Source organism: Temnothorax americanus, unplaced genomic scaffold (assembly GCF_048541705.1).
Source record: "Temnothorax americanus isolate GAGA-0224 unplaced genomic scaffold, ASM4854170v1 Scaffold38, whole genome shotgun sequence".
Classification (NCBI taxonomy): domain Eukaryota; kingdom Metazoa; phylum Arthropoda; class Insecta; order Hymenoptera; family Formicidae; genus Temnothorax; species Temnothorax americanus.
In genome coordinates, this window is record NW_027509526.1 from 111,395 (window position 1) to 137,235 (window position 25,841).

The 25,841-nt window shown below is 39.7% G+C and overlaps 1 protein-coding gene and 1 pseudogene across 9 annotated transcripts in view; one reads left to right on the forward strand and one right to left on the reverse strand.

The window, feature by feature from the left end:
• LOC143902061 (B9 domain-containing protein 2-like) overlaps positions 1-25,841 on the reverse strand; it is a 150,681-nt gene that overhangs the window by 75,593 nt on the left and 49,247 nt on the right. For 5 of the 9 annotated variants that reach the window (XM_077414763.1, XM_077414754.1, XM_077414755.1 and 2 more), the window contains exons 3-4: positions 14,409-14,618; positions 14,118-14,301 (exon numbers count right to left, since the gene is read on the reverse strand). The exons of 2 other annotated variants lie outside the window; for them this stretch is intronic. The gene's annotated coding sequence lies outside the window, so the exon portion shown is untranslated. The remainder of the gene's footprint in view (positions 1-14,117; positions 14,302-14,408; positions 14,619-25,841) is intronic. 2 more of the 9 variants (XM_077414760.1, XM_077414759.1) reach the window with 2 other exon arrangements.
• On the forward strand, positions 20,877-21,575 carry LOC143902096 (uncharacterized; annotated as a pseudogene).

A 25,841-nucleotide genomic window follows, 5' to 3' on the forward strand; every position in this document is an offset into this window, starting at 1 on the left:
GAATCTAATGTTCGCTATGTTATACTTCCTGACCACATAGTTTAACGATGATAATAAGATTCAAAACCTGACGCGCAATTCAATCATTGCTAAATAACTTATAACTTGATAAGGACCCAAAGTAGAGGTCGAAACGTTGTTGTATTAATATTAAAATTATTGCCAGTTAGGCCGACAAATTTTTGTGTTTTATTATTTTATCACTGGCGAAGAATTATTTTATGGATTATTCAGAATGTTTTTTTTAACTGTTGTAGTCTAAAATTACAACGGGTAATTATTAAATTATTTATAATAAAACTATAGAATAGCCTTTCGAAAGACTTCGAGGAAATTGTCTTTCGAAAGACTCCTCAATTTACGCCGACGCGGACGCGGAAGTTCATCAAGCTTCCGCGTCAATCAAACTATTGCGATATGCATAAGAATGTGCGACGACGCATTTCGACATTCGTGGAACCGCGGAAGTTCATCAAACTTCCGCGTCAGTATTGCGAGATGCATAGGAATGTGCGACTACACATTTCGACAATTGCGGAACCGCGGGAGTACAGCGAGATTTCGAATGCGCTCGGTCGCTGACCGACCTCATTCGGGGGACCGTCGAACCCGGCGGAAAAGCGCCGACAGGGCATAACTCAAAACAATATAAGGGACCGTCGAAGAAGCCGCGACGGAGAGTAGTACACCGGAGACTCTGCCCGTGCCGTTCTCGTAAGTCGTGTCGCGAAAGTTTACATTATAACGAAGCGCGTGCGAGTTATAGTAAATGTGAAAGGCAAATACAAGTGTAAGTTAGTGAGTGTAAAAGGGGCGCTGAAATAAAGCTCCAGTATAAAGTAAAAAGAAGTGAAGTTCATTTAACAACGCCTACACCTTGTTCCACCGCGAATCCGAGCTCTTCCTAGTCTGCCCGCCTGTGCCTACCGAGTTCCAACTCGTAAGGTCAAAAGATCCCGAAAATAATAAACGTTTTGCCGTAAGCCGTCATCAATCGGCGACGCGGCACAACATAATTTGGTGGCAGCGGTGGGATTGACCAAAGCACCAGGGCAACTAGGAAAGATAACAGTGAGCCTGCCTAAGGTACGCAAATAAGGTCTACCAGTTAACGCTGAGTACGACTAACAAGGAAGGAAATAAGTACGGTGGAACATCTGTGGATTGACCAAGAATCAGATCGACCGGCGGAAATAACCAAGGTACACAGCGACCAAGGTATCAACAACGGTACTGAGCCAAAAGGGATCGATCAAGGCATCGTCAAAGACACCAAAGGGCGGAAATAAAATAAAAGGCCAACACCCAAGGCCAAGTGCAAACATCCAGAGGACCAGCGGACAACGCCAAAACAGCGGACGACGCCAAGCAGCGGACAACGCCAAAGCAGCGGACGACGCCAAGCAGCGGACAACGCAGAAGCAGCGAACAACGCAGAAGCAGCAACCGCGTTCGACAACCAGCATCTTACGTCACGCCAGGGCCAGCCACAAACAACGGAGCCTGCGAGCGACCATGCGAGCCGTACTTCTAATGTAAGTCGAGAAAATTTAAAATTGTACTACGCGTGAATGTCGGGAGAAAATAGTCCTCCCCGAACGCCGATAGCCAATTCGTCGTAGTTAATCAACGAATTTTCACCACGGGTAAATAGTCCGCGCGCGACAACACAAGCGACTTTAGATAACGTTCGTGTAGCATTAGAAACGCGACACTCGGACAGCGAAGCCGAATTACCGGAGCACGTTATTACCGAGCGCGAGTTTCCGTTTGGTAATCTTGACGAGAGTTTATTCTCAAACGACCCCATTGACCGGACGGACAAAAAACCGCGTAAAAGCAGACCATACATTAGCCGAACTCCTAGCCGAGTATCCTTGCGACGAGAATTTTCGTTAACCTCGTACGAAAGCGACATATTCGACCCTAACAAATATTATCAGGAAAACGGCGAAGACACGCGAACGGAAAACCTTATATTAGAAGAATGCACTCACATAAATCAGCCACCAGCGCAAATTAAGGAAATTGAAATGGCACAGTCACCAACGAACACACAGTACGCACCTCTATCTTCGGAAACGCACGACGTAAAAGCAATATACGAATTATTACGGGAAATGCAAAAAATGCAAGAGGAATCACGTATAGAAATGCGTGACGAAACGCGCAAATTACGGGAGCGGTTACTAACACTAGAAAATAGTGCACGAAACGACGACCAAAAGGGAATCGGAAACGGTAGAATTTCGAGCGAAAATTACGGACGGACGGAATGCGATATAAGAAATCGGCGTAGCTCCATACCGAACGTCATAACATTAAAAGAAGCCCGTAGCATGATCCCTGAGTTCGATGGGACATCGCGAAAAAAATTACAAGAGTTTATAAACGCGTGCACATATGCGGTACATAATATACGGCCTACAGATAAAGAATCACTAGTACAAGCGATTTTATATACAAAACTAAAAGGAAAGGCAATGCAGGATTTTGAAACGCGGGATATACAAACATTCGCTCAATTAAAGCAGCAATTAGAAGATTGCTATCAAGCCAAACAGAGCACCACTCATTTGCAGATTGAATTTAATACGCTCAAACAAAAACCACACGAAAGTGCGCATGCTTTTAAGCAACGAGTCGATCTATTAGCCATGAAGATATATGACTCTATGATCGAAGGAGAAGATCACTCCAGTATGTTTAATTAACTTTCAAATAGGATTGCGCGACGAATTAAAAATACTAGTACGTTCGCAACGATATGCAACGTTACAAGAAGCCATAACGGGAGCGAGCGCGGAAGAAAAGCTCATAGGGCCGACCGCGACAAAAACGGGCGCCTCGCCATACAAAAATAAGCCAGGATATGCGAGACAGCCCCAAAATCAGAGCGTACAATGTTTTAAATGTGGAAAAACTGGTCATTATGGACGGGAATGACGAAGCCAAGGAAACGCATTACCTAAACCTAGCAAACCTGCACAAGTAAATGCACTGCAGAAATATTGCAATTATTGCAAAAAATCGGGGCATAACTGAGATGAGTGTTGGACATTAAAAGGGCGAAGCCACACTCCCAACACCAATAAAACTAGAGAAAACGAAAAAAGACAACAATTGAAAGTGCCGAACCGAAGGAAGAACGCTGACTCTGCAAGCAGCGAAGACGAGCAAGAGGAGGCGAGAGGAAAACAACCACGACCTGCCTCAGAATATCGGGTTACACATATAAAAAGTATGCCATACGGCCGTACGAAGCCAGAACTGTTATTAACAAGATTACCCATACGAGAGGTAAAACCCGGAGCATCGAATATGCTATATGACTCTGGTTCAACAATTTCATTAATAAAACTAAACGCGTTAAAAGATGACGCCCCAGTCTATGAAGATCGCATAGCTCTCACCGGAATCACGGCACACAAAATACACACACTCGGAAAAGTGTATGCGACCATTGAAACAAATAAATTAAAAATTAAACACGCACTTTATGTGGTAAGAGAGGACATGGCCATAGAATACGATGGAATCCTAAGAATAGATTTCCTACGGAACCACGCCGCATCTTGCAATTACAAGCAAATGCAATTAAAAATAAAGGAAGAAACTTTCAAATTGCACTCGTATGGAAAGGTCACACTAAAGCCTCGCAGCGAGACTATAATAAAGGCAATTACGAATAAGAATGAAGAAGGTATCGTACAAGCAAGACAGATGAAACCAGGAGTTTATATTGGAAACTGCCTAGTGAAACCGGAGAATCATATTTGCGTTGTAAGCGTAATAAATACCACAGACGAGGGAATTGAAATACCGATTCTACAAGTTACGCTGGAAGAACTAGAAACAGATACTCATACGAAAATACATGCAACAATGACGGGAAAAGAAACTAAACCTGCTGTATCTCGAAACGAACGCATCTGACTAGCATTGCGTACGCAGCACTTAAACGCCGAGGAAAAACGATCACTTCAACACATATGCAAAGAATACGGCGATTTATTTCACTTAGAAGGAGAGCCATTATCGTGTACTGCAGCAGTAAAACACGAAATAAATACACGCGCTGATGCTGCGCCTGTAAATGTAAGACCATACCGACTTCCAAACAAGCATAAAGCGAAAGTAAATCGGCAAGTACAAGAAATGTTAGAAAACAAAATAATTCAAAGCAGTACTAGCCAATGGAATGCACCGTTGTTAGTGGTACCTAAAAAAGCTGACGCAGCCGGAAATCCAAGGCTCGAGTAGTTGTAGACTTTCGGAAGCTAAACGATCTAACGATAGGCGACTCATTCCCACTGCCGAATATCACTGATATACTTGATCAGTTTGGGAACGCCAAGTATTTTACTAGGCTACCACAACAAACGATTAAGAGAGGTGCTACAAAGACTCCAAAAAAACTGTTTAAAATTACAACTGGAGAAGTGTGAATTCTTGCGCAAGGAAGTGATCTACCTAGGCCACATTATATTGGAGAATGGAATTTCTCCAGACCCGTCAAAACTAGTAGCAATAAAAGAGTTTCCTACGCCAAAAAGAGTAAAGGACGTGCAATCATTTATCGGCTTAGCCGGTTACTATAGAAAATTCATAAAAGATTTCTTGAAGACAGCCAAACCGTTAACAAAGTTAACAAAGAAAACGGAAAAATTTGAATGGACTTCAGAGCAAGAAAATGCTTTCAACAATTTAAAAGAAAAACTAACAACGACACCTGTGCTTAAGTATCCGGATTTTACGCAAGAGTTTATCATAACTACTGACGCATCCGACCATGCCATCGGAGCAATACTATCTCAAGAAAAGATAGGTGAAGACCAGCCAATAGCTTATGCCAGTCGAATTCTATCACGAGCAGAACAAAATTATAACACCACAGAGAAAGAGTTGTTAGCCATTGTATAGGCGGTCAAACATTTCCGACCTTACGTGTACGGCACCAAATTTAAAATTGTGACCGACCACAAGCCGTTAACATGGTTATTTAACGTTAACGATCCAGGCTCAAGATTTATTCGATGGAGATTACAACTGGAAGAACACAATTACAAAATTATACACAAAGCCGGAAAGGCGAATGTAAATGCTGATGCGCTGAGTCGCAATGTAAAACGAGACAAAGTTGCCTCAGAAGAAGAGCCAAAAATTCACACGATAAACGAGGATAACGCCAACAAAGATGAAGCAAATGTATATACAGAAGAGGAAAAGAAACAAATATTATATGAGTATCATGATGCACCTGCAGTAGGGCACCAAGGCGTCGAACGAACAATAAATAGAATACGGTTAAATCATAACTGGCGCGGATTGACGAAAGACGTCGAAAAATATATAGCTAGATGCGAGCTATGTCGAAAAAATAAGTTATCGCGGAAAAATAAAGTACCGTTGGTAATTACGGACACACCTACCAAGCCGTTCGAGAAATGTGCTTTGGATATTGTAGGGCCACTTACGATTACAACGAATGGAAATAAATACTTGTTAACATTTCAAGATAACTTAACAAAATATAGTAAAGCGATACCAATTCCAAACCAAGAAGCAAGTACAGTAAGTAAGCAATTTGTCACAAAAATTGTCTTAGAGCATGGAATTCCAGAAAAAATTCTGACCGATCAAGGCACGAATTTTTTAAGCGAGGTATTCAAAAACACCTGTAAACTCTTGAAGATAAACAAAATTCAAACTACCGCGTATCATCCCGAAAGCAACGGAGCACTCGAAAGATCCCACCGAACATTAGCAGAATACCTGCGACACTACATAAACGAGGACCAAACGGATTGGGATGAGTGGATACCGTTTGCGATATTCGCATATAATACAACGCCGCACACAGCGACGGGGTATACACCGTTTGAGCTAGTATACGGTCACCAAGCTGAATTACCGACAGCACTGACAAAACCACCTAAACTCACGTATAACTTTACGCACAAGAGTTACGGGAAAGATTAAGAGCGACCAACAAAGTTGCCAGGGAACACGTAAAAGAGGAAAAGATTAAAGCGAAAAAACAGTATGATACAAAGACTAAAGAAACCAGTTTTTGTGTAGGTGACAGAGTACTCATGCACGATGAAACGTTACGACGAGGACGTTCAAAGAAACTTGAATCCCTATGGACAGGACCGTACACAATTATCGAAAAGAATTCAGATGTTAATTATACTATAAAGAAAGGAAGAAAAATAATGCGCCTACATGTAAACAAATTAAAACTTTTTATAGAAGCATATAACTATAAGCATATAAGTATTCCGTATATCAAGGATTTAAGTGAGGGCATATGTCGTACCTTAAAAAATGTCGGATTGAAAGCATTATACACGATACCGAAGAAGCTTAACTCGGTTATCAAAAGAGGCAAGGATAGATTGACAATGAGCAAAAAAACCAACGTTGTTTATCAAATTGACTGTGTAAATTGTGAGGCTTCGTATATAGGACAAACCAAGAGGCATCTGGAGACTCGAATCAAGGAGCACTTTAATGATATTGTTGCGCTCGACCGCGCGTTCGCCACACAATCACTCACTTTCACACTCGCGGCGCGTGTCACGACACTCTCGCACAAATAAAATGACTCGTTTAGAAAATCAGTAGCTCTTTATTACGACTCTCGGTATAATAGAGGAGCTCGGGACGACACGTCCGAACGAGACGCGTCCCAGAGTAAATCTGAACATCTGGTATAACAGGAAAATCAATAGTTAATTGAGCATCACGCAATCAATATTAGTAAACAAGCATCCGTCACTAAGGACGGTTCGCGACGCGACATCAAATGACGGGCGATTCGCATATACGCGCGACACGAGGACTGCACGGGCGTAACACTACTCCCCCTCTTCCAAGATTGTCGCTCCAGACAATCCGGGAGGGTAGTCAACCTGCGGTAGCTTCTTTTGTGCGCCCCAGGGCGCCGAAACAGTCCTTGCCCTCCTCGAGCTGCTGCTCCAAGTTACCGGGCTCTGCTTCTCTTGGCCCCCAGTAGCCGCACGCCAGTCTCCTCCCGAACCTCTTTTGGGGCGAGCTGGCCAGGCTCCCCCTCGACGGTCCGAAGATGACTTCTGCTCCGCTCCCCCGGCGTATCCCTCGCTGTCGGCTTCCCACGACGCCGTCCCAAATCTTCAGACAAGGGGGGGGGAAACTTCCCGTAGACCCTGCGCCCCGCAGGGCTCCCCAGGTCCCCGCCCGGCATTCGCCCTATGGCCCACGGGAAAACCACGGGTCAAAAACCGTGGGCAAGCGGCTTCTTTTAAGAAGAAAGTCCCGGTTGAATGACGAACCGCTTCAGATTTCATAGGATACTTTTCTTATTTCTCAGGAACAAAAACTTCCCTTTAACAAAAACAATAACATAACACGCAGCAACATTGATAAAACATTAAACTTCTATAAAAAAAATTAAGTCTAATTTTTCTCAAAATTGGGGCACTCGGAACGAAAATGCCCCGTCTCTCCGCAGGTCCAACATTTACCGCGACTGCCTCGCCAATTCCCTTTCGGGCCCTTTCCCTCCTTATTCCTTTCCTCAGTCTTCCCTCCGACATCGCGTTCCTCATTCTTTACCAAATTTCTATCTCCCTTTTTCACGAAATTCTTGTTTAAATTCTCCCTGTATCTCTCCGAATTATCCCCCTGGATAACTTTGAGCGCTTTAGCCCTTTCAACGGCCAGAATTAAGGAGGTTATTCCCTCCATCTGAAGCGCTCGCCGAATAAAATTATCGGAAACGGCCGTAACGAATTGCGCACAAGCGATTTTATCGCGAAGCTCATATGGGCACTCGGGGTACGCCAGGCGTGAAAGTTTGTCAATTTCGGATCCAAGTGTCGCCAAATCCTCCCCGAATTTTTGTTTACGGCTCGTAAACGCGACGTAACAATTCTGTGATTGTCGTCCCTCCCCGAAGCGCAACTCAAGTTTCGTTTTCAGTTCCGCGAAATCTAACCGCTCGACATCTTGAACCGTTTCCAAGACCGAGCGTGCCTTTCCCCTCAGGCTCGAAGCCAACGCGATCGTTTTTGTGGCGTCATCCCAATGGTTCGCACGCGCGATCAAACTCAGTTGCGAGAAATATTCCTGTAACGGGGTCGTTCCGTCGTACGTGTCGGGTTTCAGTTTATACCCCAGGTCGGCACTCGCGACCGCGACACTATCACTCGCGTGTATTTGCGTCCCCACGCCGCTCGAGTTCACGTCTCTTTCCCCCGCATGCGCGACTCGCGCTACCACGACGCTCGGGATCTTGGCCCCCTCCCTACAACCAATTCCGGAAACAGATATCTCCTTGTCATTGTAGATTGTTTTACCAAATGGGTGGAAGCATTTCATCTAAGTAATATAAGAGCTAAAACTGTGGCGGAGATCTTCGTAAATCAATTTGTCTCTAGATATGGAGTTCCCTTGGAAGTGCATACCGATCAAAAAAAGAACTTTGAGTCGAAGTTGTTCGCAGAGTTAATGGATCTTCTTGGGATTAAAAAAACGAGAACTACTGCTTTACATCCTCAGTCGGATGGACAAGTAGAGCGACAACACCAGACTATTACTAACTATCTGGCAAAGTTTGTTTCTGAAAGTCAAAAGGATTGGGATCGATGGATTTCTATGTTTTTGTTAGCTTATAAATCTTCAAAACATGAGACAACTGGCTTTACTCCTGCGGAATTATGTTTTGCTCGAGATTTAAAATTATCTTTGGATTTGTTACAGGGAGGTCCTCCAAGGCTTTATGAGGAGGAGGCGCAGTCAGTGGAAAGCTTCGTTAGAAATTTGAAGTCAAAATTTGAAAAAATTCATTCTATAGTGAGAGAGCGTATGGATGTTAAATCTTCCCGGGTGAAGGCCTGGTTTGATCGTGGAGCTAGGCGTATTCTTTTTGAAGAAGGGCAAAAAGTTTGGTTCTACAATCCTCGCAGAACTAAAGGAAAAGCCCCAAAATTACAAAACAACTGGGAGAGGCCCTTTTGCAAAGTGAAGAAATTGAGCGACGTGGTATATTGCATCCAAAAGTCTCCCAGACATAAAAGGAAAATTGTCCACTCGGACAGGCTAGCTTTATATTCTGAAAGAAAATTGGGTTGAGCAGTTAGAGTAGGTCGGAGCCCGGAGGGTGGGTTATATTTATTGACAATCGTGTTTTCGAAATGAATGGTTAATAAATATTCTGAAGAAATGGGTTCTGGTTTTTCTTTAATGTTTTAATGTTTGGTTTTCCGTTACTGCGTTTAATGTTCTTTTCCTAGAGGGAGTCAGTGGTGCTCGAAGAGGGGACCTTGGCAGAACATCGGCCGAAGACTCCTTGAAGGAAGTTTTTTTAAGAAGACTGCCTCGCCCACGGTTTTTGAGTGTGGTTTTCCCGTGGGACGTTGAGCAAATGCTGAGGCAGAGACTCGGGGTGTCTGAAAAGACGTTGGGTCCACGCGAGTTTCCCCCCCCCCCTTGTCTGAAGATTTGGGACGGCGTCGTGGGAAGCCGACAGCGAGGGATACGCCGGGGGAGCGGAGCAGAAGTCTTCTTCGGACCGTGGAGGGGGAGCCTGGCCAGCTCGCCCCAAAAGAGGTTCGGGAGGAGACTGGCGTGCGGCTACCGGGGGCCAAGAGAAGCAGAGCCCGGTAACTTGGAGCAGCAGCTCGAGGAGAGCAAGGACTGTTTCGGCGCCCTGGGGCGCACAAAGAAGCTACCGTTGACTACCCTCCCGGATTGTCTGGGGCGACAATCTTGGAAGAGGGGGGTAGTGTTACGCCCGTGCTATCCTCGTGTCGCGCGTATATGCGAGTCGCCCGTCATTTGATGTCGCGTCGCGAACCGTCCTTAGTGACGGATGCTTGTTTACTAATATTGCTTGCGTGATGCTCAATTAACTATTGATTTTCCTGTTATACCTGATGTTTAGATTTACTCTGGGACGCGTCTCGTTCGGACGTGTCGTCCCGAGCTCCTCTATTATACCGAGAGTCGTAATAAAGAGCTACTGATTTTCTAAACGAGTCATCTTATTTGTGCGAGAGTGTCGTGACACGCGTCGCGAGTGTGAAAGTGAGTGATTGTGCAGCGAACGCGCGGTCGAGCGTAACAATATTAAGAAACATTGCAGCAATCACTCTGTTGTAAGTAAACATAGGTCACAAAATAACCATGACTTCAAGTGGTCAGAGCCTAAAATTTTACACAAGGAGTGTAACACGAGAAAAAGAGAGATTGCTGAGATGTTTTTTATAAAGAGACATAATAACATTATTAATCTTCAGAGGGACACAGAGAATTTAAATGCTGTATACGATGGCGTCATTTCGTCGGTTTAATGTTTATAATTTCGGTTCTGCTGTCAACCTTTTGACTCCTTGATTTTTTCTTTAACGTTCAGTCTCCGGAATGCTTCCACTCGTATAACATCACGCACTGGAGAGGATAACCAGAGATGCTTAATTTTGGAATTTCGATGTTCAAGACACGTATGAATCGCTTGTTTCGCATTTCTCTCTGAGTGTTATCGTTTTTTTGTATGAGTGTTCTCTCACAGTTGCGCTTCGTGACAATGCGGGGACATTCCCATGAATGCAAGGGGGTCTTATACTAAGTATGACGAGTCATCTTGACTATTAGGTAATATTCTTTATTTAGTGACTAATTTATAATTTATTTAGTTGATACATTGTGACGTTTCATGCATTTCAGACAGCACTTGATAAGGGCTCTAACCATGAGCCGAAACGTAGTGCACCGAATTATATTGTAGCCAGGTAGTCGAGCAATAAATGATCTTATTCGTTTTTATAGAAGAATAAAAAAAAGGGAGAGAGAGAAAGAAATACACCCTGAAACAGAATGTCTCTGTTACAGAATACTCGCGTGCTGGAGAGGGCAAGCATTAGCCCAAGCAGAAAAAACGGAACCACATTATAAACTCCAACAATTCCAATATCACCCAGGGATGTATTACGAGAAGCTTGGAAGAATGCACTATTCCCGGAAGACATGGAAATTAGTCATTAAATTTAAATTAACAACGCTAAATCGAAGACACGAGCAAATTGAAAAATATCTACAGGAAGCAAAAATCACATGCGACAATAAGATTTTACAATTACTGCATAAGGAAACGTGCCTCACCTTTGAAAATATCGCAAGAAGAAAATTAGACTATTTAACAAAAATCCTCACGCAGATCAACACAATATACAAAACGTCGACAGACTCAAGGAGGGGATTAGTGGACGGAATAGGTTCAATAGCAAAATTACTGTTCGGAACGATGGATGCAAACGATGAAAAGAGCATCAACGAGCAATTGCAACTGTTGGGAAACAATCAACAAACATTACACCACGTAATGCAGAATCAGATCAAAGTGATGAATGCCACCATAGGGCATATAGAGAAATTAAAAGGCATAATGGAACGAAATCGTAATCTATTAAAAAAACAATTTACAGATTACCTTAATAAGGACGAAATGAAAGAACATTTTGAAATTGGCATAGCGGTAATCACAGATCTAATCCGCGACGTCGAGAACATACTTAAATATTTGGCATGCATAAGAAAGGGAACAATGCATCCGAAATTAATGCCAGTAGAGGATATCACCTGGCAGTTGAAAGAAGCAAGTCAGCAATTGCCACCGGGATCATATTTCCCGTTTAAAGTCCACCTCGAAGACTGGTTTACGATTGAAAAACACACGACAATAAAGGCATTCTACAAGAATAATCAAATATATACCGTCTTACTTTTTCCCCTAATCACACCACCGCTCTACGATATAATGAGCGTTATTGAATTTCCTGTGCTCACGCGCAAGAATACACTCACATCAGTAAGAGTCGACAATAAAATAATAGCAGTAGACAAAGAAAGAGTGACCTACATGCTTTTAAATGAAGATTATCTGGCAAAGTGTACTTCTACCAACCTACAGTACGTATGCACACAAAATACACCGGTATATCGTATAGATGGAAACGCACCGTGCGAGATACAAATGTATGTTCAACAGCAACATTACTACAAAATGTGCAAATTTAGACACACTGTTACAACACAAACAAAGTGGATTTCATTACGACGACCACACGATTGGCTGTATTCAACAGTAACTGAACAGCCAATACTTATACAATGTAATGAACACGAGGAGAAGCAGATAATCAACAACACTGGCAAAATTACGCTGGAAAAAGAGTGTAAGCTAATGACAACCGATATGACAGTACAAGCTGAAGAGACAATATACGAGAAAGATATAGAGACATATTTACTCGAAGTAAATATTTCGCTTACATATGACCATGAAACGATCACATTACGAAACGAGACAACGGACGATTTAACTCAGCATCGAGCTGAATTGACAGAATTAAAAACACAAATACAAAAAATGAATACTGACCTAGAGGACGACGACCGAAATTTTTACGTTTGAAACCAATTCATATACCCAATGACAGCGAGCGGTATAATTACATATTAGTCATAGTAAGCATTGTAATATACGTATTAATAAAAAATAAAATAAAAAAGAAAAGGAACCCACGATCACCACTTACATTATACGATGAAGAAAGATCATTTCGACCATGCGGATTTCCGAAACCAATTTTAAAACGTAGTGTAAGTATTAGGTTCTAATAGAATAGTAAACGATTATACTAAAATATTGTACACGGGTATCACAAAATGTAAAATATATATATATATATAAGTATATGCGGAAAAATATAGAAATGGGTATACAGCAAAGTATAAATTAAAATATATAGCGAAAACTCGCGTATTTCGTTTTCTCTTTCAACGGGGGAGGGATGTTGTAATCTAAAATTACAACAAGTAATTATCGAAGTATATTATAATAAATTATATTATCATAAAATTTTAGAATAGTCTTTCAAAAGACTTCGAGGGAACGGTCCTTCGAAAGGCTTCTCAATTTACGCCGACGCGGACGTAGAAGTTCATCAAGCTTCCGCGTCGAACTATTGCGAGATGCGAAGAAATGTGCGTCAACGCAGTTCGGCAATCGCGAAACCGCGGGATCACCGCGAGATTGCGAATGCGCTCGGTCGCTGACCGACCTCATTCGGGGGGCCGTCGAACCCGGCAAAAATGCGCTGACAAGACATATGTCAAACTAATATAAGGGACCGCCGAGAAAGCCGCGAGGGAGAGTAGTACACCGGAGACTCTGCCCGTACCGTTCTCGTAAGTCGTGTCGCGAAAGTTTACATTATAACGAAGCGCGTGCGAGTTATAGTAATTGTAAAAGGCAAATTCAAGTGTAAGTTAGTGAGTGTAAAAGGGGCGCTGAAATAAAGCTCCAGTATAAAGTAAAAAGAAGTGAAGTTCATTTAACAACGCCTACACCTTGTTCCACCTGCGAATCCGAGCTCTTCCTAGTCTGCCCGCCTGTGCTTACCGAGTTCCAACTCGTAAGGTCAAAAGATCCCGAAAATAATAAACGTTTTGCCGTAAGCCGTCACCAATCGGCGACGCGGCACAACAAATCCAATTATAATATCGATATCCTTTTGTTGCTGTAATCGAATTTCCTGCGACTGGCGAACAAAGTTCGGTGGCGGACTGCAAATTGTTGGACTTCTTGCCGTTTGTGTGCGAGCATTGTCAGGCCACCTTCTGCAAAGAGCATTTCAATATGGTATCGCACGAGTGTTTAAAAACGGAGACCGCAAAATTCGTTATAGGACAATCGGCAAGCTTCCTGTGCTCTAAGGAATCTTGCAAGGATGCGTCGTTGATCGAGATGCCTTGTATCAAGTGTAAGCGGCATTTTTGCGTGGCGCACAGGCATCACGGAGCTGAGTGAAACGGAGAAGACACAGAAACTGAAAAAATGGCAGATACCAAAGAAACAATTTGCAGAAGCAAAAGCTATAGTGGATCAACAAATCGCGGACAGTTTGAGGAAATCCAAATTTACAACACTGGCAAATAAAGTACTATTTCATGTTATATATAAAACAAAAAATATATGTTTTAACGGAAAACATAAGCATAGATGTGTATTATACAAAGAGTGACCGCAAAAATAGCCTTTTTTTCACCCTTAAATTTAGACTTCTACTTACAAGTACTGAATGATAGTCTATAATGAGTCATGAATCCTCAGAAAGTTTCAAATTTAGCTGGCTTTTTATTTTCAAGATATGGAGGGTCAAAGTTGTTGATTTCACCTACTTCACAGGCCCACAAAAAAAGAAAAGTTGTCTACGCCGTGGACTAGACCATGGTATTTTTATGTATTTTTGCCTGCTGAAACCGAATATGACCTCAGTTTTGCCCCTACACGTCAGGATTTTTTTCTACAGCCAAAAACAAGGTATTTTGCTCCTACAAAACACTCTGTTTTTGGTTCCTACCTGTTATCAGATGTTACGCTGTAAGATGTCTTTTGCTGTGTATACACACCCTGTATGTGCTCTTTTGACAGCTGTCTTAACCTCTCACTACAGCTCACTGCTGGTCACGGTCCGTCACGGCAGCTCCCTAGACGCAGTGGCTCGCAGTCTCTAAATATTCGTGCGTTCCAAAACCCATCCAAAAAAGTGTTGCAACCTTTCCGTGAACGACTGTACAGTACCAACAAAAAGTGATTAAAATTTGAAAACTGCAGATTTCTTAAGTTTATATATATATCGTTTGAAATATAAAATAAATAAATTTATATTGCATAAGAAGTTCAACTATCGTAAAATAACATGATTTTTAACGTCTTCAAGAAAGGGAATATTTATAATTAATATTTTTCGTAACCAACGACCGAAAATTTTGGTCTTAAAAATGCCCTGAAATCAACTGCAAAAAACCAAAAAACTTTAAAAGACGATTTTCGGTTATTATAGGAGAAAAAATTTCATACGTCAACAAACTTTTGATTAAAATATCTCAGAAACTAAAGCCGTAATAAAATACAGAAGCTTTTGATTGCGACTAGTTCGAATAAGATTGGTGCAGTCAATCCCGAGATATGATAAAAATTAATGCAAACAAAAAAATCAAATAATTTTTAAACCAATAAGAGAATTGTGCTCAAATTTTATAGAGATACTCAGATGGAATAATAGAACAATCTGTGAAAATTTTAGATTTTTGGTAATGTTTTGAGATGTGACACATACATCCTTAAGATCGATCAAACAATGTCAAAATGCAAAGTGTGTATTCGCGAGAAACAAACTCGAGCTCCATTTCCGAAAAGTGAAGGCGGTCGTACGAAAAACTGATTAGAAATAGTATATTCAGATGTGTGTGGACCGATGAGAACTGCGTCACATTCTGTCGCAAAACACTTTGTGACATTTATCGATGATAGATCGCGTTGGTGCGAGGTTATCTTTGTGAAAAACAAAAGCGATGTTTTGAGTGCAATTAAAAAATACAAGGCCGCGGAAGAAACTTTAACAGGGAGACAAATAAAAGCATTGCAGGACAATGGAAGAGAATACTGCAACAAGGAATTTGACCAATTCTTGGAACAAAACGGTATCACGAGGCGATTATCGACACCGCATACCCCTCAACAAAACGATGTAGCGGAAAGAAAGAATCAGACGCTGGTCGAAATGGCCAGGTGCATGGTGCGTCAAGCGGATGTTTCTCCAGTGTTTTGGACAGAGCGGTAAATACTGCGTGCTATGTGAGAAATCGGTGCGTGATAAAATCACTGGATAGACTGGTACCGTATAAATTATGGACGGGGAAAACACCTACGGTGATATATTTTCAAATCTTTGGTTCGAGTGTGTTCTTGTCGGACAAAAATCCCCAAAAAGGAAAATTTGACTCAAGATCAGAGGAGGGTATTTTCGTAGGATACTCAAACGAATCAAAAGCGTATCGCGTGTGGCTACCGAAATCGCGTAAAGTAATCGTGAGTCGCGACGTGAAATTTTTGAACGAGTCAGCTTTTGATCGTAAATATCAAGAGTTTCTTGAGGACGAGAAACCCGATCAAATCGAAACTAGGGAACACGAACAGGAAGACGAGTTGAGATTGAGGACAAAGCAGAGGAGCATCACGCCGAAGGACCTCAAGTTGTCATCAAAGAAAGGCATCACACAGAAGTACCTCGAGATGTCATCGTTAGGGCGCCTAAACGAAGGGCAACGGAAGGCTCTACTCTTTTACCAACGAGGCTTCAACCACTGAAACGTGGAAGGGGAAGGCCGATGCTATTGCGTACCGGATCGGTTGGAAGGCCGAGGAAACTATATCATCTGGTCGCTGACGGAAACGATGGTGAGGATAGTAGTGGTGAAGTTTCGGATGATGAGGGTCTACCTGGTAAGACTCTAGAGAATGATGACGCGTTTATGGAATGTAATTTAACAATAACACACAATCCTGCAACGTGGCAAGAAGCGGAGCAAAGCGGCGACGTCGAAAACTGGAGAACAGCCATGGAAGATGAATACCTTGCGCAGATACGTAACAACACTTGGGAAATTGTATCAAGACCGCAAAAGCAAAAAGTAATTGGTAGTAGATTTGTTTTCTGTGCCAAAGATAGTGGACTAGTCACAAAGAAGAAAGTACGTCTCGTAGCAAAGAGTTGCTCACAACGTGCAGAGGAAGATTTCCATGAAACTTATTCTCCCGTGGCAAGATCGACTTCAATTCAACTATTGGCGGCATTGTCCTGCGGCAGAGTTGGGGTTGCAAATACATCAAATGGATGTGATAACCGCCTACCTTAATGGTGACTTAGAAGAGGACGTGTACATGGAGGTACCTGAACAGTTATGCGAGGTACTGACGAAGATCATCGCAGGAAAACACGTAGGTTCAAATGCGGAAATAATTCGGAAAGAAGATATCAAGAGACACGGTAGTGTCTCGCGCCAAGTACATGCGGAGCGAAACCGACCGTGACTCTTTTACGCGACGCGACGGGTTGCGAATACCTGAAATGTTGAGATCTTGATAACGAGTGAACGAATCAAGTTCTAAGTAGGCTTGATCGATAGCTTGGGGTCCAATTAGGGGGGGGGTTTCTCTCATAATATTCCGCTACGTGCCCTACGAGCGGAGATATTGCGACGCAAAGTCCAAATGCGAAAATTTATTTTTAAGATACGTCGTCGTCTACGTCGACCGCTCTTTATAACATACATGTAACAAACAGAGAACGTCACTTTCACTTTTTCGACACTGGCGGCGCAGGTATCGCCAGTTTCGATATCGCGCGCGTATTTCGAAATTAGGTCGATAGACTTATCGGTCAGGAGGAAGATTTCTATTTAGGTAAATTAGGTATATATATATAATAAATATTGAGTCAACGGAAAAGAAGGTTCTCTACGCTTGGCAGAAAGTGCCGCTAGGGAATTTTTAAGTCGATTCTAATGAATCAAGCTTGAATTTGATGTCTATGTATCCCAGGTTGCCGATGACGAGGTCCAGATAGTGCGCTTCATAGTTTTCGTTGTCCAAGTGTAACCGTACGTTGAATTCGATGTCCACGTGTCCCAGGTTGCCGATGGCAAGGTCCAGATATCGCGCTCCGTAGTTTTCGGTGTCTAGTCGTAATAATACCTTGAATTCGATGTTCACGTGTCCCAGGTTGCCGATGACGAGATCCAGATAGTGCGCTTCATAATTTTCGGTGTCCAGGTGTAATCGTACGTTGAATTCGATGTCTAGGTGTCCCAGGTTGCCGATGACGAGGTCCACATAGTGCGCTCCGTAGTTTTCGGTGTCTACGTGTATTAATATCTTGAATTCGATGTCCACGTGTCCCAGGTTGCCGATGACGACGTCCACATAGAGCGCTTCGTAGTTTTCGGTGTCCAGGTGTAATAATACGTTGAATGCGATGTCTACGTGTCCCAGGTTGCCGATGACGAGGTTCACACAGTGCGCTCCGTAGTTTTCGGTGTCCACGTGTATTAATATTTTGAATTCGATGTCCACGTATCCCAGGTTGCCGATGACGAGATCCAGATAGTGCGCTTCATAGTCTCCGGTGTCCAGGTGTAATCGTACGTTGAATTTGATGTTTAGGTGTCCCAGGTTGCTGATGACGAGGTCCACATAGTGCGCTTCATAGTTTTTGGTGTCTAGGTGTATTAATAACTTTAAATCTGAATGGGTGCGTTCAGCTGATACTCCGCTAGCCTAGCAATCGTGAGCAGTCGCTCATTTTTGCTCGTTTCCTCTCTTTTTAATCCAGTAGGTCAAAAGATAGGAAACGAGCGAAAACGAGCGACTGCTCACGATTGCTAGGCTAGCAAAGTATCGGCTGAATGCACCCAATGTAGGACACGTAGATATCGAATTCGAGGTACTAATACATGTAGACACCGAAAACTACGAAGCGCACTATGTGGACTTTGTCATTGGCAACTTGAAACACGTAACCATCGAATTTAAGGAATTAATACACTTGGACACCGAAAACTATAGAGCGCGCTATATAAACCTCGTCATCGGCAACCTGGGACACCTAAACAATGAATTCAAGCTTGATTCATAACAATCGACTTAAAATTTCCCTAGCGGCAGAATTAAAATTATGTCATGACATAATAAAAATCGCTGAATTAAAATTATGTCTAGACATAATAAAAATTGGACAAAAATTATGTCTAGACATAATAAAAATTGGATAAATTAAAATTATGTCTGACGTAAAAATAATTATCAAAAATATCGATACCTGAAGATATCGGTACATATACAGTTGCGAACAACATTCAGTAAGACACGCAAATAAAAATAAATAAAGAATTTTACAGTTAACGACTTACTAACATTAATCATGCTTTATTGCGATTATGTTTTATGTTGAAATTGAAAAATATATACAAGGTGTACAACTAAAAGGGTTACAGATTATTATTTTAAAAAAACTAAACAAAATATTAAATTGTTGTTTTCTTTAGAAATAATAGTCCGTAACACTTTCAGCTTCATACCTTGTATTATATACGGTTTATAAGATTATAAGATATATTGTTTATAAGATTAAGATGCGTAACACTACAAAAAAGCGTGATATCCGTACAAAATTACTTTTAAAAAAAAAAAAGTAAAAAAGAGCGCCAAGTAAACGCATAATAGTATATATGTATTATGTTGTTACCCTGTTATGTTGTTACCTCGAAAAAAAAACAAAGTGGTAATATTATACCTCCAAATAGCTTTATCCTGTACATACTGTTTATACAATGCGTAATATACTACAAAAAGGCGTGATATCCGCATAAAATTACCTTTTTTAAAAAAAGGTAAAAAAAGCGCCATGTACACGTATAGTAGTGTATATGTTGTTACCTAAAAAAAAAGAAAGTGGTAGTATTATACCTCGAAAAAACCTAAGTAACAAGTGGTAGATCTTTATATCTCGAAAAATCTCGAAAAAATCTAAGCAGTAGTATCTTTATTTCCGAAAAATTATAACTCAAGTGATACACGTCACAAAATTATGTTACCTTATCAAAAAGAAGAGTCGCGCTTCAAGTGATCTATTACAATTACAAAAAAGAAATGATATCTCTTTAAATTAGAGCGCCAATTACAAAAAGAACATGTATATTGCCTCAAAAAATAATTGTTGCACTACTTTGAAAAATCTTTACATTGTGTCAATTAGAAAAGAATGTATAATAACAATTTTATAAGATTAAAAATTTTTATTTAAATTTAACAAAGAAATACAAGATATTTAAATACAAAGTTATTTACATGTGTTTTTTTAATGGCCACAAAGAATTACAGAGGTAACAGTACAAAATAAAAATATTTTATTAAAATACATAAATTTTTCTTGTAAAAAAACTTGGCGCTGCTAGACCTCAAAATTTTAAATAAATAAATAAACTTATTTTATACTTAATTATAAGCCGCATTATCCGCGTAGTCACGCACACCCATATCACTCACTCCCACATCCACGCTGATAATCATTTAATATTACTCCCATCACATTCTTCTCTGAATTATTTTTATTTATTGTTGTCTTTATTTATTTAAAATTTCGAGGTCTAGCAGCGCCAAGTTTTTTTACAAAAAAAATTTATGTAATTTAATAAAATATTTTTATTTTGTATTGTTACCTCTGTAATTCTTTGTGGCCATTAAAAAATACACATGTAAATAACTTTGTATTTAAATATCTTGTATTCCCTTGTTAAATTTAAATAAAATTTTTTAATTTTATAAAATTGTTATTATACATTCTTTTCTAATTGACACAATGTAAAGATATTTCAAAGTAGTGCAACAATTATTTTTTGAGGCAATATACATGTTCTCTCTGTAATTGGCGCTCTAATTTAAAGAGATATCATTTCTTTTTTGTAATTGTAATAGATCACTTGAAGCGCGACTCTTCTTTTTGATAAGGTAACATAATTTTGTGACGTGTATCACTTGGGTTATAATTTTTCGGAAATAAAGATACTACTGCTTAGATTTTTTCGAGATTTTTCGAGATATAAAGATCTACCACTTGTTACTTAGGTTTTTTCGAGGTATAATACTACCACTTTCTTTTTTTTTTTAGGTAACAACATATACACTACTATACGTGTACTTGGCGCCTTTTTTTACCTTTTTTAAAAAAAGGTAATTTTGTGCGGTTATAAGAACTGCAAAACGCTAACTACATGCATTGAACGCACATCGAGATAGTGTGTGCTTGTTGAAGAAAGCACTTTATAGATTGCGACAATCAGGGTTACAATAGTATCGTCGTCTTGTGTCAAAACTGAAGCAAATGGGTATGCAACCAACGGATCAAAACTCATGTATGTTTTCATCGCCAAAGAAAAATTGCGTGATTTATGTCGACGATATTGTGATCGCAACCAATGACCCGAGCTAGATGAAAGAGGTAAAGCAAAATTTGACGGAGTCATTTGAGATGAAAGACTTGGGACCAGTGAATCATTGTCTAGGAATCGAGTTTCAACAAGACGAGAATGACTATAGTGTTGTCTTAACACAGCGTCAATACACTGAAGCTATCTTGGAGCGTTTTGGCATGCAAGATTGCAAACCAGCGAGTACTCCGATTGATACAAATGTGCAACTGACAAAACCGTCACGAGCTAATGAGAAAATAATGAGACAATACTCTTTCCAACGTCTTATTGGAGCATTGATGTATCTTGCGGTACCTACAAGACCCGATATCGCGTACGCGGTCAATTTCCTGAGTCAATTCAATACGAATTATTCAACTGAGCACTGGCTGGCAGCTAAAAGAATCCTCAGATACCTGAGGGGCACCGAGAGTCATGGTCTGATGTACCAAAAATCAGATATACCATTGTACGGAGTAGTTGACGCAGACTGGGGTGCCAATACAGTTGATAGGCGATCATATTCTGGATACGAATTTATCCTAGCAGGAGCAGCAATATGTTGGGAAGCTCGAAAGCAACGAACTGTAGCGCTATCGAGTGTAGAAGCCGAGTATATGGCCATGTCGGAGGCCACCAAAAAAGCGATTTATCTTCAAGGTTTATTACGCGACACAGCAAGACCATGCGACGGGACCATACTGTTCAACGACAACTAGGGAGCACAGCGTTTGGTATACAGTACTGGTGTGCATCATTCGAGAACCAAACATATCGACTTGCGCCACCATTTCATTTGAGATCACTGTGCATTGAGCGCAATTAAGCTTTAGTATATGTCTACCAATGATATGCCGGCAGACATATTAACCAAGGAATTAACCGGAGAGTTGCGCGAGTAACCTAGCTCGAGCCTACGACTTCGAGGGGAGGTATTGAAGATACGAAGTGGCTCCACTCGAACTAACGAGTCGCGATATTACCGACGCCTATCTATTCTATTTTCATATTTGTAGATTCAGTTCAGTTCTCTTTCTGGCGTCGCACGGTTGACCACGTGTAATCATTGTAATCATTGTAATTGTAATAATAATCCAAATAAACTTGCGTTATATAAAACAAACTCTGATCTATTACCCACCAACAATATTACAAAGAATCATTTTAATTACGAAGAATTAAAGAAGTAACAGTACAAAATAAAAATATTTAATTAAAATAAAATAAATAAATTTTTCTTGTAAAAAAACGGCGCTGCTAGATTTCAAAATACATTATAAACATTAGTATAAAGTTTTTCAATTAAATAAAAAAACAATAAACACATAATTAAAAAAAATGCAACAGGAGTAAAAAAGCAGCGTCAAGTTTTTTTTTCAAGAAAAATTAATTTATTTTATTTTAATTAAATATTTTTATTTTGTACTGTTACTTCTTTGTACTTTAATTCTTTGTAATTAAAATAATTCTTTGTAATATTATAATTTTTTAAGAAGAATTAAAAAACTATTACCACTTGAGTTAGTATAAGAAGACTCTTGAATAAGAACACAAAGATACCACTGGTTTTATTTTTTAAAAGTAGTTCCACAACAATTATTTTTCAAAGCAATATACATATTTTTTTTGCAAGTGGCGCAATTTAATTTAAAGATTTCACATCTTTTTTTGAAATACATGTCACTTGTGTTAAGTTAGGTAACATAATTTTGTGAAAGAGAAATAAAGCTACCATTTAGGTTAGATTTTTAAATTTACAAAATACATTGCGTGTATTTGGCGCTTTTTTTTGCCTTTACTTTCCACGCGAAACAAAGTGCCACATTTCTCAAATTTTTTTTGTTAATAATTTTTGAATAAACAACGAGCGCAGGCTCTAACCTTTTGAAGGTCACTCAGGAGGGTGACCTTGGCAACATACTAAAATATCAAGGTCATCTAAGGTGACCCTCTCTATGTACACAATTACCAAAAATGCAATTAAAAAGTAGAAAATATTTGAATTTCTTTTTTATCTATAGATTGAAATTTCAGGATTGCTGTCTATAAATTTTTTGATAATTATCGGTAGAGTCTATTTTATTTAAAAAAAATTATTTTCGAAAAAAAATAAAGAGAGTCCCTTAAAAAATTGAAGTTATTAAAATCCCACCTTTTCATCAATGGTTTAAAAAATTTCGAAACTAAGTTTAGAATTTGTGATTTTTTTTCAAAAAAAAAAAAATCAAAACAATTGCATTAAAAAAAATATTTCTTACTTAAATCTTAAAAAAAAAACAGTTATATTGTCCATAAAAAGTTTTTCGATATTTTCTTCGAAAAGTACAGTGAAAAACGAAAAAAAGTTACCTCATTTTTACAATATCTTTCTTCTTCTTAAAGTTACAGACATTTAAAATTTTAAACTGCATTTTTTTTTTTAATCCATAACTTAAGGATGTATATGAGTGACATCTCAAAGCATTACCAAAAATCTAAAAATTTCATAGATTGTTTTATTATTACGTTTAAGTAGGGAAGACCTTAAATTGTATACCACTGTAAAGAGTGAACCTTTAGCTACAAAATTTATTTAGGAAACTTTTATCTACGTCGCATTGTTTAACCGGTATGGAACAAAAACGACAACGGTGCAAAAATTAAAATCTCAAAAATGCCGGGGTTGAACTGCCACCCCCCCGGGGCTAATCCGCCACACTGCATTTTCAATACATATACGTACATCTAATCTTGAAAAATGATAGGATACATTTTAATAATTGTTTTTTAAGAAAAAAATAAAAATTTATTTCAAATTTTTATGCGAAACATTAAAAAATAATTGTTATACCTATTCCATAAAACAATTTAGGCACGTGAATACAGATCCTGACGAGCGCACGACGACGACGACGACGACGACGACACTACCACCACTACAACGGCGGCGACAATGACGCCGAGACGATGCGGCGAACGCTGGACGATGCGGTCGCACGCGCGACTGTCACTAATACTTGCAACGAACAACAACGACGATCTACCGCGGCCGGGACGATCTACCACGCGCGCGGCATGTCAACTCTCGCGCGGAAATCGCGGGATCTCAGAGCCGTGCCGTGCCTCGCCGTACCTCGCCGATGTGCCGTGAGCGCGAGCGATCTCGAAAACAACGGTCCGCCACCTTTTCGGTCGGCCAAAACATCCGTTTTGCGACGATACGTGCGTACCATTTCTCTCCTACACAAACTGACGCACGTGCAAGGGAAGACAGAATCACGCTCGAGGGAAACCTAACCTGAAATCGCTGTGAGCTGAAGTCGTGCGCCCGGCGCGCCACAGTGACGAGACTGGCGGACCAGCCCCGGGTGCTTACTGGCGGATAAGCCCCAAACATAAGTTTCAGATTTGATCGCCCACGAAATATTAGACATCAACGATAATGAAAAAACTACACTGGATTCGTGTTCAGCATGCATTACTCTTTTATAATCACGTACCGCGAGATTTGGAGAGCAAATATTATTGTCGATATTACAATATTTCCACGCGCAGAAAATTTCACTTTCACTTTCCAAAAACACGTTTGCCCTCGTAAAAATAGTAACACGGCAGGTAACCTGCTGAAATTCCGTTGGTTACATGCGGGTACGATAAGCAGCGTTTACAATGTTAATAGCGAATTTGCACAATATACAGGTTCCGAGATATTTGATTTGGCGGTTCAACCCCGCTGGCGGTTTAGCCCCGGTCTCCCCTATCTGTGTAAAATTTTAGCACAATTCTTTTATTGGTTTAAAAGTTATTGTAATTAAGGATGTATTGGATGTATTTCAAATATATTCAGAAAGTGCTGTAAATTGTTTCTAAATTAAATTAAAAATACTCTGTAAAATTTTGAAGTTATTTAAGAGTTATTGAAGTTTAAAGTTGATAAAATTAACATTACTTCTGATAGAGAATCGACATTTTTGCTGCAAATATAAATAAAATATAAATAAACCATTAAGATATTTCCTAAACATTTTTTATATGTAAAACATACATCATTGATATTGTATTTTAAGTTTCAAAATTTTTTTAATTGTTTAAACAATACTAATTATTTAAATAACAAAAAATTATACTTAAACTGTTAAAGGTAATCCCTTCTAACATATAAAAAATTTTAAGTTGTTTGACATACATGCAAAGTCTTCTTTTATTGAAAGTTTAACTTTTAGCAAAGACTGTACGACACATACATCTTTAAGGTCCGGTCTACAATGAATGTCGGAAGTCGGAGTCGTAAGAAATTGACCAATCACAGTTCATTATTCTTCGACCGCAAGGAGAATAATAGATTGCGATTGGTCAATTTCTTACGACTCCGATTTACGACATCCATTGTAGACCGGGCCTAAGTATGGGTAGAGATAAAAATTTAAAAAGAATCATAGAAGCATTTAGTACAAAAACACAAAAAAATTTTTGCCAAATTAAAAATAGTCGAGGAAAATCCTAGGTGATTTAGCATGAAATGCCCCATATACATGTATATATTTATTGTTTATACATGTACTGGCTTCGACGTTGCAGTATTCAGTAGTAAATTTACAATTTTCCAATATGGATATATCGTGCGCAAATTGTGATATGCCTCATCGACTAAAGATAACTTTATTATTTGTATTAATAACATTAAATTTGTTATTATTTTATTTTATATTTTGTTACTATTTTATTTTTCTTGTGCAGTTTCCTCCTTATTCGTTAAAATGTGATGACTGCAAGAAAAATACTCTAGTGGCTATTATACGACCTTTTCAATACATTGATAACACTCACAATCAAGGCTAGAAATTTTGGCAGAGGGATAAGTCTTTCTCATCAGCCTATTGATAATCAGCTTAGAAGTTCAGGGAGAGGTCATTTATTAGAGATTCTTCGTCAACAAAGAGCAAGAATTGAAGCTGAAAGATCTCCACAAGTAAGAGAAAAATAGAATTTCAATAACAATTAAGGAG